Source organism: Ambystoma mexicanum, chromosome 12 (assembly GCF_040938575.1).
Source record: "Ambystoma mexicanum isolate Mex_15411 chromosome 12, UKY_AmexF1_1, whole genome shotgun sequence".
In the NCBI taxonomy this organism is placed as follows: Eukaryota; Metazoa; Chordata; class Amphibia; order Caudata; family Ambystomatidae; genus Ambystoma; species Ambystoma mexicanum.
Window position 1 is genome coordinate 694186748 of NC_090936.1, and position 13160 is coordinate 694199907.

General features: G+C 49.9%; 1 protein-coding gene across 3 annotated transcripts in view; it reads left to right on the forward strand.

The window, feature by feature from the left end:
* Window positions 1-13160, forward strand: part of TRMU (tRNA mitochondrial 2-thiouridylase) — an 852019-nt gene that overhangs the window by 663826 nt on the left and 175033 nt on the right. The window lies entirely within an intron of this gene.

Sequence of the window (13160 nt, forward strand, 5' to 3'; positions counted from 1 at the left end):
GTGTTATACAAGGGTTCATCATCCAGATTATAACTTGCCATAAAAATATATAAATAAGGGATTCCCTTGGGCATCCCAGACAAGGCACTGACTTAGTGGGATTGCTTGATTGGAGTCACTTACACCCAAAATGGTGGCATGGGGGGGCAGGAGCACGAGAAACACACACGCTTACCTGGGCCAGGATGGAAACCTATAGAGAAACCTATAGAGAAACCTAAGAACCCTACTCCTCCGTTTCTGCCTACAAAGGTAGACTGTGACATTATACAGAAGGCCTTTATAGCTAAAACTGAGAAAGCTAGACAAAATATTATCAAAGCTGGATTATCCTCAAATCAGATAACGATACCCGAGGAGGACAATCTCCGTCCTGGTGATGAGACCTTCAAGTTCGACCTCGTAACGGAAGTTGAGCTGTTAAAGGTGTTGAGTCATATGAAACCAACATCTTGTGCAGAAAATGTTCTACCCTCTAACATTATCCTCCAACACAAGGAACTTTTTGCTCTTATTTTCTTGAAAATAGTGAACGCCTCCTTCAAGGAGGGTTTAGTTCCTAAGGAGTTCAAGAAGGTCACCATAACTCCGTTGATAAAAAAGGCTGGACTGGACCCTAAGGACCCGGCTAATCTCCGCCCCATTAATAACTCTAATGTTGTCCTTAAAATCCTGAACAAGATAGCTACACAGCAATTCCAAATCTATGTGGAAAAACACTCAGCCCTACATCAGCAACAGTCCGGTTTTAGAGTAACACACAGCACTGAAACGGCTATGTTGGACCTCCAGAATCACATGTCAAGTCTGGTGGATAAGGGCAAAGTAGGGTTGTTCATGCTATTAGACTTAAGCGCGGCCTTTGATCTGGTTGATCACCAACTCCTAATCAAAGCACTTAGAGTATGTTTGTTTTTCCGAAAAGGCTATTAAGTGGCTGGTATCATTTTTTGTTATGCTCACCTGGCTCCCACAGGGGCGTCGATCTGAACTGGACAGCTGCGGTCTCCACCAATGTGATGCGTACTACCGAGATGACAGACTGGACTGGCCCACCTAGCTTCGTTTGCTTGGCCCGTAGGAGTATTCTTCTGCAAATGGAGAAAGGGAATTAACCACCGGTGGAGTTGAGCGTTAACCCCCACCCCCTCTGTTCTCCCCACTGATCACCTTTAATGTCCCCTCTTATAGTCTCACCTGATGGTTTGGAAAGATGAGCTCTCCATCCTGCATTGAGCGCAGGGGCGCGTAGATAACCAGTTGCTTCACTGGTTCGAAGGAATAGGTGAGTTCCAGAACAATATTGACTCTGAGATTTCCAGCAAGATGCCGTAGGTATATAGTTCGTAAGAGTTCAAATGTCTGACTTTCACTCTTGTCAGATTCCTTGCAGGTTGCAGCTTGACCCTAGCGAAGAGTTCCTCGTGGCAACCGGTAACATTCAGGTAAGGATTTGTATTATCCTTTACAGTTCGATAAAATAATGTCAGTATGTAACCTGTTGCTTTCTCCCTTATTCAGGTGCTGGGAGAAATTATGAAGTCTCGGGGAATAATGCCTCCGGCGGTAAAATTAGGTAAGTCTATTTTGGTGAGGAGGATTCCCCTTGTTTGTCCCTTTGTTTCACCTTGCTGACCTTTTGTTTCCCCTTTGGGGCCGGGGTACGGCGAAGATGCGGTGGAGGCTGCGCCGACCCGTGAAGAGGAATAGTACCCCCGGCGGTAAAATCAGGTAAGTCTATGGAGGGTAACTAATATTGCCTCTGTTTATTCCCTTGGCTCACCTAGCAGGGGTTGTTGGGCTTGCTTGGAATAACTTGATGCCTGGGGCTGCTGGACTTGATCTGGATCCCCGGTGGTAGGCATCATGACATTTTTATCCGACCGCCAAGCCAGAGTTCACTGGGGAAGTAGTTTCTCTGACCCTTGGTCCATTATGTTCGGTGTTCCTCAGGGCACCAGTCTGTCGCCCATGCTCTTTAACATCTATATGCACGCTCTGTGTAGTATTCTGGTGAAAGCTGGAGTGTTTTTTTTTTAACGAACTAAGCGGATGATATGCAGTTTATTCTAGAGCTAGAGCTTGAGGGCAATCATAGTGCAGACAGTGCCATGATCGGAAATGTCTATAGGATGATCGATGAATGGATGCAGTCTAATTGGATGTGTTTTAATGACACCAAAACTGAACTGATGCTCTTCTGTTCCAGTCGCCTGCTAGCTAAACTTGGGGCGGTTTGTAAGTCCTTTCAGATTAAGGATGCCAGAATTCAAGTATCCTCTCAAGTTAAAACCCTAGGCATGATGGTGAACTCAGCGGTCAATTCTAAGGCTAATGAATGCCATCAAACCATTTTTGAACGAAGGTAATATGGCCACTATTGCCAGAGCCATTGTGCTGTCAAGGCTTGACTACGGAAATGCCCTCTTGATTGGGGCCTCTGTCAAGGATTGGCTCGATGTTAAGTCATACAAAATGACGCAGTCAGGCTAGTAAAAAGTCTTAAGAGAAGTGAGCATTGTGATGCCGGAAATGCATCTGAGGGACAGGGCCTCTGAATCCTTGTCCTTTTTCTGTTTTTACCGTGTGTTCTGTCATGTTTTCTGCCCAGGAGTCCATGAGGGACTCCTGGCAGTGCAGCTCTCTTTTGGTTTGGTGAACAGACCCATGGGATACCCTTATGGCACCCATGGGTAGGGGTACAACCCTGTGCCCCTAGTGTATGTTTTTGGGCACCTGTGGGTGGCCCACAGAGCAGGGTATGGGCTGGTGGCAGCTCCATGCTAAACTTGACAGGTGCTCTGGGTGTCCTCCATTTTGGGATACCCAGGCCCTGCCATTGGGATCAGTTGATTCCTGATAGAAACAAGATGGCCCCTGTGGCCTCTTGCTTTCTATTGCCTGTTGTCTTGTTTTTCCCAAAGTCCTGGGAAGCCCTGGCTCTGTCCCTTCCCCCTGGCTGGCTGTTGGGTGGAAGTTCCATATATGGTGTTGTTGTGAAGGCCCAGCTAGACTGACTGGAGCCTTCCCAGTGACTGTATGTTATGGGTACCTCCTGTGGGTGGGACCTGGGTGAATGGAGTGTGTGACCAATATACACTCCTTGTTGTGGTTGTCTGGTTTCTGGCATGAGAGACAAAGACTGAGACAGCCCTGCCCGAAACTGGCCTGAATGCAGTGTGTAGTGTTGAATGGCTGGGTACTTGTCCCAATCCACATTCCTTGTTGTGAGTGTCTGAAAGGGAGGAGTGTGGCCTGAATGCACTGTGTGCCTGATTGGCTGACTGACTGCATGAATGCCCTTCTGTGTGATTGGCTGCTGTGTGTGTGCCAGCAGTGTGGATGAGAGACAGAATAGTATATCTGGGGACCTCTCACCACTGGAAATTGTTCAGAAGCATTCAGAAGCTGAGTCTCCACTCAAGAGTAACTGGATTTGCTGATCCTCGACGTCCAGCTGGAAGAAGAAGACTTGCTGTGGCATTTGCTTCGACGGAACTGAAGGTTGTCGAAATCGTCGAGGACTGACCCGAGAGAGGACCTGGTAAGGCGCCCTCTTCCCGTGCTCCGAGGGACCATCGAGCACCGCTGAATCTTCGCCGAAGCTCCCTGGACGCCAGACCATCGAAAGGCTGCCGACCGGAGAAGGGGACTGCCGAGGAGACCGAAGTAAAGCACCCGGACATCGACGCTGTCGAAGTCCATTGCCGTCGACCAGGGTTCGCAGGTCTGTGCAACCGCTGGAGGCCCGTCGAAGTTGTGTTGCCCAGCCGTGGGAACCACTTGACGCCGAGCCGCCGACGACCGGAGCCGTCCGCTCCTTGCCTAAGAACATTTGACTCGAAGGACTCCCTCGTCCGCACCGTCGACCGCTTTTGCCCTGCCGGAGAAAGTCGAGGACGACCAACGCGCCGAGGAGAATCCGCCGGTGGGTTTCCCGCCACCTCACGATCCCAAAGACTCGAGCGACTCGACGCCCTTGCTGGGCTCCCGTCTCTACAATCTTTGCGGTCCAGAACTATTGTCATCGAGGTGCCCCGCACACCTCCGCCTTGCAGGACGCCGACGCCCCGACGCCGACGAGCACCGCTCGGACGAAGCTGCCGCCTCTTCGACATCGTTCTACCTCGTTTGTCGACGGACGTTCGACGCCCCGTGCCTCCCGCTTGAAAGGGAAGGCATTCAAGAAGGGCCGTCGATTCCCCGTCGCCGAACCCCGAGGTCTTCGACGTTTCTCGACGCCTCTCAACGATCCGTGACTCCTGCTTTAAAGGGGATCATTCAAGAAGGATCTGTCGACGCCTCTTCGAAGAACTCGACTCCACCAGGTACATTGGGGGGGTAAAAACATTGTAGGAGAGAATAAGACTGTTGAACAATATATGGACTGGGCTTGTGTTATATCTCTTTATTTTACAGGTTGCCCAGGTGGGGGGATCTCCACACAGAACGGTGTCCAGTAGCAAGGGCCAGTCTCCTGCCTATTGTTTCAACCCTCTGGTATCTCTCCTCTCTCTATTGCTGGTTTCCTTCTTATTGATCCGCGTGCCATTGCTACAGTATTGTGAATGCACTGTTATGAGGTCTAATATTAGTGGTACCACTTTAGAATTGTAGATATTTATCATTATTGGTTTTCCTGAGCGCAAAGTGCGTTGTTGTGATAAGTGTACATAACCCTTGAATATTAATTATATAAAGACTGTGTTTTCAGTAATACAGTGTGTGGACATTCCTTTGTGGGGGCTTGGGGATACACTGTACTTAAGAACCAGCCTGCATCACCTCCTGAGAAGCTAGGCCTTGATTGCTCGTCCATTGCTACCACAATCGAGAATCTTGGCTGGGGTCCTCTGTGCCTCTCCTCTACCATATAGAGAGCGGAAGTACAGACCCCCCCACCGGTCTTGACAAGCATGTAACCAGTAATAGAATATCCCTGCATCGGCTCAGAGTGGAGGAGAGAATAAAGTTTAAATCTCTGTCACTGGTGCACAGATGCCTTTATGGTAAAGCCCCCAGCTACCTAAAGAATAGTTTAGTGCCGTATGCTCCTCATAGACAGCTTCGGTCAGAAGGCAAGAGCCTTCTGTCTGTTCCCAAATTTAAACTTAAATCTGGTATGGGAAGATCTTTTGTGGTGGCAGCTCAGCTGTGGAACAATCTACTAGACTCACTGAGAACAGAAAACTGTCATTCCGCGTTTAGAAAACGTCTCAAGACCATCTATTCAGATAAGCAAAGGAGTTCTCAGCTACCTTGTGCAACCTGTTTAGTATTGATGTGGTGATGTCCTTCTCATGCAATAAGTGTTTGTCTTGTCCAAGCGCCCTTATGCCCGCGGGCTACCGGCGCTCTATAAGATAAAATACATACATACATATACTATCAAAATTCCTATATATATTTAACAATGTCCCTATCTGGCCCCCCATCTAGCTTCTGGTCCAGGGTGTGCACATTAATGATACGTCTCATATGGGCAGGTAAACAACCCAGGATATCATTCAATGTTTAACATTACCTTACGAACAAGGTGGCTTGGAATACCCAGATTTATACCTCTACTATTTAGCGGCACAACTACGGCACTCCATTTGGTGGTGGTTCCCCTCTTCTGATCACCCGCACGTTTCTTTAAAGACCTGAAGGGGTTTGCTATGGCTGGGTCCTGTTGCGGGGAACCGGGCAGAGGTATAGCCCAAAGAAGTCACATGAGGAGCATGGAGGAAACCAGGTGCTATCGCTGGTCATAATGTGCTCTACTCCCCAACGTTTGCAATATACAGGGTTAGAGGTGTCCCACTCACTCATGATAAAATCTTTCAGATACACTTTGCAAACCTAGGTGTACAGTCATTGGGTGACTTGGTGTTAGAAGGCAGATTCATCACTTGGGATGTTCTGAAATCTGGAGGCAAATGGAATACAGTGACAATGTTTTTGTTCTTCCGTCTGTGGGAAGTTCTCAGGTCTATATGGCCCGATTACCCGTTGGCTCTAATGACCTTTGTTAGAATTTATCACCACATCCACTCCTGCTAAATCACTAGTCTCCTCTATATATAGGTGCATCAGAGCACAGAGGCCCTCTCGCATCAACTCAGCCTGGATTTAATGGGAGTCCGCTCTGGGACATGAACTAACAGACACCCAGGGCTGGCATCCCTTTATCTAGTGTTCTCTCCACTGGCTTGGCCGAAGCATCACGCCTGGAAAAAAAGGGCCACTCTGGGCATCGCAGAGGACCCCCTGAACTGGGTCTGCCCCTTTCACCTTCAAAAGGGCAGCTGCCATCAGCTCGCTTGTAGAGGATGACTACTCCTGGACTACCTGGGCCTTCAGGGGTAGGTCGGGCACCTTCCCCTTCTACGGCTTCTCCTGGGTTAGCCGTCTTCCTCTTGGGAGTGATGGCTTAAGACGATGCAGATGGTGACTTATTAGCGCGCCCTGCTTGTCGTGGGACACCGCTTGCACAGCGTCCAATTGAAACGTACACCGCCTATGGCCTAGTCTTGGGCCCCCACGGATGGAGCGCCCTCAAAGGACTTAAAAGCCCGCTCCTTGGACCGGCTGGTCCTGGGTGAGGCATGCCCCTGCTTGCATTGCAGCACAGTGTAGAGGCCTTGGCGTTGAGCCATGCCATCAATCTACTGTGCCAATTCTTGATTGTGAGTTTGGTGAAACCCAGACAAATTTCCCAATCCGCTTCCTTGTGATCTGGATGGAGACAGCAGATGCACTGGGAGAGTGTCTTCCACAAACATTCCTCAATCCACAGCAGGAGCACAGCTTGGAGATAAACTCCATCTTTATCCTCTGACATGGTCTGGCGTGCAGCTGTAGTCCAGATGGCCTTCTGAAATCTTTGATGAAAACATGACGATTCGTGCCCTTGAGGGGCAACGAGATGCCGACAAATGGATCCCCGCTTGTCGGTCAAAGGTAGAGCACATGGGTTCCATTAAACAAAATCGAACTTTACACTGAAAAAGCACCAAAAACAAATCGTAGATTAGAGCAAAACACAAGGTCTGCCAACACTGGAACGTGCAGTAAAATTCTGAAGATAGCTGTTAGAGGAAGGGCTTAGCGAGAGGGCAGTCATTGGCTGGGAACAGTATGACCCAGAGCTCAGTGATTGGTTTATAGGAGAAAGACAGTTTGTAAGTGAAAGTGAAACTTTCTTTTTTTTTTAAAACTTTATTTTTGGTATTTACACAAAACAAAAACGTAACATTGCAAACATGGAAGTAACCTGTGCTTCTCCTTCCTGCCTTCCTTTCCCTCGCCCTCCCCCTCCTCCTGGGTTACACCCGAGCCTGAGTCAGTAGTAGCCCGTGGTTAAGTGCGACATTTGTGTTGGGACATGAGTCCGTGGGGCTCCGCTGAGGTTCTGGGGTCGTGCCACGAGAGGAGTCATTATCTTCGGTGGACAGCAAGTAGGCAATATATGGGCCCCATATGTCTGGTGGTGGAGCGTGCAGGGGTAATAGTTTGATGAAATTCGTTTCTGTGTCTTGGCATTAGGAGATGTCCTTCAGCCACTGCTGTGTGGTCTGTGTGGGTCCCTTTCCCCACATCATTGCAATTCTTCTACGTGCCATTAGTAGCAGCAGTCCTCCTAGCTTGCGAGTTGTAGGGGGAAAGTGTTTGGTAAATCCCAATAGGGTAATCTTGGGGTCGGGTGCAATGGGTGTATCTACTATTGCGCCTGTCTTTTCTAGTATCGCTCCCCAAAAATGCTGCACTTTTGGGCAGGCCCATGCAAGGTGGAGAAAGTCTGCCAAAGGTGCACCGCAGCGGCCGCATTGTGGGGGGGTCGCGGGGTGGTAGTGGTGAATTCTAGCAGGGGTGTGGTATGCCTGGTGAATGTATTTTAGGTGGATTAGTTTATATCTGGTGTTTAGTGATACCTTTTGGGTCTGTGCCAGGATATATTCCCAATCTTCATCTGGAATTGAAGTCCAGAGGGATCTTTCCCATCTCACTTTTGATGTTGTCGGGTTCGGGACTGTGTCAGTTAGTAGGGACTTGTATAGCATCGAGACCAGCCTACCCTCCCCTTGTGATTGGATTACCCCGTGGAGTAGTTGCCACGTCGTGGGTTGTTGTGGAAACGTGGGCAGTAAGGTTTGTAGGGCTCTTCTGAGGCGAAAGTAGATAAATGTATCTAGGGCGGTGGAAGCTCCGCAGGTTTTGGCTTGTTGGGGGGTTGAGGAAGTGCCCTTCCATGAAGAGGTCGCCTAAAGTTTTAAATTTTAGCTTGTCAACCCAATTCAGGTAGACTTTTTCTGCGGTTAGTGGTACTCCGGGAATTAATTTTACTGGTAGCAGGAGGGAGAACCTTGCCTGAATCCTGCATTTCCGCGCTATTTTTTTCCATATTGCTATGGTGGAGAGATATGGATTTAGGGTTTGATGTGGGATATTTGTCAGGCCTAAAATAGCTGCCCTTAGCAGATTAGGAGATGCCAAGGCTCGCTCTAGTTGGACATGGGGACGGATGAATTGTGTGGCGTACCAGTGCCCCAGGAATTGGGCTTGAGCTGCCCAGTAATAGCGCTCCACATCAGGGAGTGCCATACCTCCTTTGTTTACCGGTTGGATGAGTGCTGTGTAGGCTATTCTGGCTGGTTTGCCCGCCCAGAGAAGTTCCAGGATTATGCTCCTGATATGTTGTAGCTGTTTTTGGGGGACTAGTAGCGGGAGATTTATGAATAAGTACAGAGGTTTGGGGAGTATCACCATTTTTACCAATGACAACCGGCCCCATAGGATAAGTGGTAGTGATTTCCATCTGTCCACTTTCTTCTGCAGTGATTGTATAACTTTACCGTAGTTGTCTTGAAACAATGTCTGGTGGTCTCTGGCCAGTTGAATCCCTAGGTAGCGCACATTTGTGTGTTCCCATTGAAAGCCATAGTCATCTTGGAATTCCTGGGTCTCTGGGGTGAGAGGGAATATCACTGACTTATTATGGTTTATTTTTAGACCTGAGAAGTTGCCGAATTTTATTATATCACGAATTACCGGATTCAGGTTTGTTGACGGATCTCGTATGTAGAGGGCAATATCATTTGCGTACAGGTAGATTATTAATTTATGTGGACCGAAGTATAGGACTCTCTTGAATATGTTTAGCCCTAAGATATGAGGCAATGGGCTCCATCACCAGTGCAGGGCGTAGAGTGGGCACCCCTGCCTTGTACCTCTCTGGAGGTTGATTGCCATTGATCAGGTTTTCCCTAGCATTATATGGGATCGGGGTTGATTATACAATAGGGCTGTTAGTTGGAGGAATCTCTTCCCGAGACCCATTCTCTGAAGGATTTCAAAGAGGAATGGCCACTCAATGGAATCGAACGCCTTTTCGGCATCCAAGAAGACCGCCACTGCTTGAAGCGAGGGGTCTAGCGCCTCCATGACCCCGAACATGCGTCTTATGCCGAACGTGGTATTGCGGCCTGGCACAAATCCTGCTTGGTCCGCTAGTACCGATCCGGGCATAAGGGGGATAAGCCTGGATGCTTGGATCTTGGCTAATATTTTGTTGACTAAATTGATCAGTGATATTGGTCTATAAGAGCTGCATTCTTCAGGGGGTTTATTGGCTTTGTGAAGTAGTATCATGTTGGCCTCTCGGAGGGTCGGGGGTAGTGATCCAGATTCAAGTGCCTCCTCGTATACCTGTTGTAGGAATGGGGCGAGAATGGGAGCGTATGCTTTGTAGAACTCACCTATCAGCCCGTCGGGGCCTGGGGCCTTAGTGCCTGGTAGGTCTTTAATGGCCTGGAGAATTTCTTCTGTCGTGATTGGTGCATTTAGGGGTTCTCTTAGCGTGGCGTCTACCCAGTATAATTCTATATCTGCCAAGTAGCGGGACAGGTCTTCCCGGGTGGCATTGAATATGGTGCTGTATAGGTTTTGGTAGAAAATACGAAAAGTTTCGGCTATGTCTTTATCGGTGTGTACTAGGGTGCCCTGGGGGTTTCGGATTTGTTCGATCTGCGTGGGCTTGCGGTCCGCCGCTATCAGCCTCGCTAGTAGGGTACCTGGTTTCTGTCCTTCTCCATATTGGCGGAGGCGATGGCCGTGCGATAAGAATTTTAGTTCTCTGTCTGCTGCTGCTCTGAACTTGTCCAGTTCCGTCTTCAATGACGCCACTACCTGTGGTTCCGGCGATGTTTCATGTAATTGTTCAAGCTCTTTTAGGCGGGTCTCGCCTTGTGACAGTTCTCTTCTAATGAGCTTCAAGATGCCTTGTTCTTTGGTTAGACAGATCCCCCTGACGTAGCATTTCAGGGATTCCCACAGGGTCCCGGCGGATGTCACTGAGCCCTGGTTGATTTCAAGAAACGTTATGATTTCTGTGCGGAGTTGCTCTGCAAAAACCTGATCCTGTAGTGACCCGGGCTTGAACATCCAGTGTCTCCTCCCATCTGATGGATCGGGTGGGGCATATTCGACTGTAACCGCCGAGTGGTCTGACAAGGATCTGGGCAGTATTTGACTGTTAGTCCATTGGGCCTGGCTGTGTGCGGACACTAGGATGTAGTCGAGGCGGGAGCTAGTTTGGTGGACCCAGGAGTGAAATGAGTAGTCTTGGGACTCGCCATGTTGGCGTCTCCAGATGTCCACAAGGTCGTACGCTCTACAGATTTCATGAACTTAGAGAGCCGCTTTGGAGGCAGTGGGAGAGGTCGAGCGTGATCTGTATTTTCGAGGGTCGAGTGTGGTGTTGATATCGCCTGCCCATATGATTGTTGCGGATCCTTATTCTACTAGGTGTGTCATAACCCAGTCAAAGTTATTGTTTCCGTCCGTGTTCAGACCGTAGGAGTTTATAATGATAAACTCTGTGTTATCCAGAATACCATGTACCAGGAGTGACCTCCTTTCATCATCCCTTTTGGTTGCGAGCAGTTTGAACTTCAGAGTTCTGTTTATGAGGATTGCCACTCCCCTGGCGTATGTGGAATAAGACGCAAAGTACATGTGGCAGCCCCAGTCACGGGCCCATCGATTCTCTGTTCCGGGAAGAAGATGAGTTTCCTGAACCAGGGCAATGTCCACTTTGTGTCTCCTGAGGTATTGTGTCATTTTTCTTGTTTTAGTCGGGTTATTGCCCCCTCTAATGTTCTACGTGGCTATCTTAATATCTTATATCTTGAATGTTGTGGATAGTTGAATTTTGGATCTGTGTTGGGTTGGTCCGTTGATTCAGCATGTCCTGTGGCGTCCCATTTGTGTTGTTTCTGGGATCTCGTTATCTCAGCTGGGAGCAGGCTTCAGGGTTTCCTTTTGGTGTCTCCAGGTGGTGGTGGTGGGGGTTCGGGCCTCAGGTAAGCACACTTCAATAACATTGAACAGTTTCCCTCCCGATCATGGGCAACCCCCAACTCGCCCATCAGCTTTCCCCTCCCAAAGTTCCCCAACATAATTTAGCTGCGCTTGGGGCGCTAGGGAACTCCCAAGGTCCAGCGCACCTCAGATGCTAGTGTGGGTTTTGGACTCCGGGGTGACTATTTGAGCGGCGCAAACCAGCCTGTTGATGTGTAAAGCTGGGCTTCACGGTGGATCTCTGTTCGCTCGCTCTCTCCTTTGTGGCTGTGGATTGTTGACGTTTTGTCTGTACCCCACCTTATCGAGAAACAGATTTGCCTCCTCTGGAGTGTTGAAAAATTGTGACTTGCCGTCGTGTTGAATTCATAATTTGGCAGGATATAGCATGGAATACATCAGCTTGTTGTCCTGCAGCCGGCGCTGCACCCCGGTGAATGTCCTGCGTAGCGCCTGGACCGCGGGGGAGAAGTCGGGAAAGAATTGGATGTTATCCCCGTCGTACTGCAGGTTTCCTTTCTCCCTTGCAAGGCGGAGGATTGTATCCCGGTCCTTATAATTGAGCAGTTTTGCTACTATTGGGCGAGGAGCTACTCCTGAAACGGGTCGGCTGGTTGGTACCCTGTGAGCCCGCTCCACTACAAAAAGGTTGGACAGTGCGGGGTCTTTTAACAGGTCTCTGCAGAGGGTCTCGACAAAGTCTTCCATTTTCCTTGTGGTTTGATGCTCTCTTACCCCGAGTATCCGGATGTTTTTCCGGCGTGATCGCCCTTCGAGATCTTCGTTTTTAGCCATGACAGCTTTCATTTGTGTTTCCAATGTTGCCACCTTGGTAGACATGGAGGACACATTATCTTCTACGTCGGAAATTCGTTGTTCGGCAGTGTCTAGCCTGTCCCCATGTTTGTCCAGACGGTGTTGAAGCTGATCGACTTTGGTGGACAGGGAGTCAAGCTTGCTGTCTATGTTGCCAATCCCCGCTTTTAATTCGAGAAGGATTTCTTTAATGTCTGTATTGTGAGCGTGCTCTTCATCTCAGATCATGATTTCTTCAGGGTTCTCTTGCCTCTCGTTTGCTTTTGGGGTTTTTACTATGGCTCCAGCCTCAAATGTGAGCTTCTGCTGTGACTTGTCCGATTTTCCCATCTTGATAATTTGTTGTGCTTGATTTGAGTTTGTTGAGAAGGACACTGGGCCTGTTCGTCCTTTATGCTGCTGAGAGTGTGGAGAGGGGGATGCCCGCCAGGGGCGCTGGGTGCCACCGCCGCCTGTTGGTATTGCTATGCAGCGTGGTAGTGGCCTTCCTCTTGCTGGGCGGCCTCCCGAGCGGGTCCACAGCCTGGCCGCTCTAGGGCCTGCCGTGCACTGGGTGGCCGCCGGGGTTCTCTGTGGGGGGGGGGGGGCCGCGGGCGGGCCGCCGGACCAGCCGCCTCTCTTTAGTTGGTTTCTGTCCCACCACACAGCTGGGGCGGGGTTCCTTCACTCCGTGCCTCCTACCCGCCAAGTCACTGTGGGTGTTCCCAGGCTCCAGCGGCCTCCTGCGTCCCGCCCAGGGACGACCGCCTCACCTCTGGGGAGCTGGATGGCCCCCGGACCTGCTGGAAGCAAGGCGCCCGTTGTCAGCGCTGTTGCCGGCGACTGTGTCTCTGCAGGCGGGGCAGCCGATACTGGTCTCCTCTGCGGGTCGCTGTGCGGGTTGCGGCGCGGGTCGGAGACCGCCTGTTGCACTCGTCGCGTGCGGCCTCCCGGGGTCGCCGCACCGATGTTTTGGGCTCCCACTTGTGGTTTTGAGGGGTGGTGCAGGTCTTGTGGCCGCC